The sequence below is a fragment of the Meleagris gallopavo genome, chromosome 3 (genome assembly GCF_000146605.3).
Source record: "Meleagris gallopavo isolate NT-WF06-2002-E0010 breed Aviagen turkey brand Nicholas breeding stock chromosome 3, Turkey_5.1, whole genome shotgun sequence".
NCBI classification, from domain to species: Eukaryota; Metazoa; Chordata; class Aves; order Galliformes; family Phasianidae; genus Meleagris; species Meleagris gallopavo.
The window spans coordinates 90611603-90614643 of record NC_015013.2 but is presented as its reverse complement, the minus strand read 5'-3'; the positions used below and the strand labels follow the sequence as shown (position 1 = coordinate 90614643).

Sequence of the window (3041 nt, the reverse complement as noted above, 5' to 3'; positions counted from 1 at the left end):
GAAAATGGAGAGAATAAAAAGTCTGACAAAAGCAGAAAGCATACTGCATTGGAGGAGTCACGTATCCAGGATGGGTCAATCTTGATGTCTCATTTGGCAGTCATTTTTTGCTTCAGTGATGGAGGACTACATCTCTATGACACACAAATTGGATTACTGGAAAAAATAAAATAGCTGAAGTCATAGAATCAAGACAATCGAGAGAATGTTTGGTGCAAAACTGAAGATAGAATATATAGCACATCAGTCATCCATACAGTAAATGAGGCAGTAAAAGTGAACCAAAAAGCAAGATAGACATAATACAATAACTAATGGCTAACAGAGGAATAACATTTCCTTACCTTAGTCAACAAGAAGTATATTGAACTCCAAGGTTTTCAGGTGGCCTGCATTTCTCTAGAAAATATTGTGAAAAGTAGATATTTCAGAATCTAAGTTGTCCTCATTTAGCACAGAAGAGTTCCTGATACCTCGAAGTCTAAGATGTATCAAGAGCATGTAGCATGATCCATCTTGTTATGATGTTCTGTATCACTTTGGGCTTCATCATCTTTTTGAACAGCATGGCAAGGAAATTTATGCCTGCATAAAGAAACAGATGCTGGCTTTTTTGACATTTCAAGTCACTCTAGGAGATAATAAAGCAACTTTTCTCTCTCTCTCTCTCTTTTTCTTTTCCCCAAAATCAACCCCCACAGGAACCAAGATTAGAAAGAACCTCCAGCACTTCACTCATGAGGGTCCAACCTCCAAACAGTACGTCCCTGGGTGGGCTCGAACCACCAACCTTTCGGTTAACAGCCGAACGCGCTAACCCATTGCGCCACAGAGACTGTGCTTTGCTGATTCCTCCTGTCATTTTTTAAACATATAGACATCTACCCAACCAAGTATCTATTTTCAAATGATGAATATGAATTCCAAGAAGGGGAAAGCCCCCACTATATAAATCCAACTTATATACAAGCTTCAGAAAGCTCACTATTCTCTTCTCTCTTGTTCTTTTCTGTATCACTCTTTGTCTATCCTGTTTCAGAGACAGCTTTCTGGATCCCTCTTTCATTCGTTTTTAGAGGAAATTAATACTGTCTTTAGATTGTTTCATCTACCTGCCTCTCCTATTGTAATGAGCAGTAGCCAATTCTCAAAACAAAAATCTATAAATAAGAAATGGAATCTGTGATCTCAAACCTCAGTTTAGAATCTTAACTCTTACATTGTGCTTTGGGAAAACAAAAAACAAAAATAATAATAATAATTAAAAAAACCACTAAACTAAACCAAAAACACCATACATTTTGAGGGGCTGAGCATCTCCTGTCTAGAGCCAGATGAGATTATTCTAGTATCAGTTTGCTGAGACTCGTGTATTCTGAGAGTTTCTAATAAGGCTCATCCTACAACACAGACTTCATTTTGATTCTAAATAAATGACTCACAAGTCTTGTTTTAAGCATATATTTAAATGTCCATATGACTGAGGCTTATGTAACTGGAGTATTTTCATACTCCTGACTTTCATTCTACTAAGTCAACCTACTCCTTCATTATATCTTGTTAATGTTTAAATGTCAGGATTTAAAATTCTTTAGGATATGAATGGATTTTTCATTGTATTCATTTTTCTACAAAACTTAATATAATAGTCAGCTGTTAGAATTGATATATATTATATTATATTATATTAAAACATTTAAAAATGGTGACAAAAACACAAGAGAGGAGAACATATTAATAAACCTCTTAAGCAATACTGGTATTAGTGAAATTTCGTGATGACTCTCTGATACAGAGGTAATATGTCACAGAATGTTATGTCCTCAGTGTTCTCCAAAGACTGAGGACCAGACTTTTGCCCTGTGAAATGAGTCACATTCTGAGCAAGAAGAATAGCATTAAAAATTTACATTTTTGCAAAAACAAAACAAAGCAAAACAAAAACAGTAATGGACATTATATGTCTCAGAAGATTGATACAGTGATATTCTGACGCATTACCAGGAGAGGTGCCAATAACATATTTGTTAGTGTGCTACAGTATAGTGACTTTACTAACACTGTGGAGTCCCATTAACTAATGCTAAAGATATTAGTGAAGTTTATAGTGGCATGAAAGTATCTGCAGAACACATTAAAGTATAATATAGAGATTCTTTAACTACTCTGAGCAGATTGGTATATCCCTGAAGTGTGATATCCTACCACATGCTGATTGTAATGAAAGTGCTGGGGGTAAGAGAGATAACTAGGATCATAAAGATATCACGTCTTATCTTCACCAATTCAGCAGAAGTAAGCTATCTCTTCTCAATATGCCTACTCTGGATTTAAAATGCTTCTTTTTATGTTACCTTTTCATTTACATTGATCATAATAAAGCTGAATTCATTTATAAGAGTTGGAAACTTTTCAAACAGTTTGTCATAAACAAAAATATAGTAAAATAACAACAGCTGCCAATTTAGCACTACTTCCACCCATGGACTTTTGTTCCCAATATACTTTTTGTGCTAATTTATTCCAGGATAGGGAATAAATGTCACAAAGGACAAGTCCTACCTGACCAACCTGGTAGCCTTCTTTGATGGCATAACTGCATCAGGGAACAAGGGAAAGCCCACTATGTCATCTATTTGAAGATCAATAAGACCTTTGACACTTTGCCCCAAAACATCCTTCTTTACAAACTGGAGAGGTATGGATTTGATGGGTGGAATGTTCGATAGATGAAGAACTGGTTACAAGATCATACTCAGGGAGTGGTGGTCAATGGCTCAATGTTCAAATTGAGATCAATGATGAATGGTGTCCTACTGGGTTCTGTGACTAATATTCTTTAACATTTTCATCAATAATGAAATCAAGTGCACCCTCTGCAAGGTTGTGGGTGACACTAAGCAGCGTGATGCAGTTGACACAGCTGAGGGATGGGATGCCACAGCGACACCTAGACAAGCTTGAACAGTGAGCCCAGGAGAACCTCATAAGGTTCACCAAAGTCAAGTGCAAGATCTTGCACCTGGATTGTGGCAACTCCC

General features: G+C 36.5%; 1 non-coding gene across 1 annotated transcript; it reads right to left on the bottom strand.

Annotated features, from left to right (window-relative positions):
• Positions 1–762: 762 nt before the first annotated feature.
• TRNAN-GUU lies at positions 763–836 on the bottom strand. The gene has a single exon. It is a non-coding gene; the product is annotated as a tRNA-Asn (tRNA).
• Between the last annotated feature and the right edge of the window lie 2205 nt (positions 837–3041).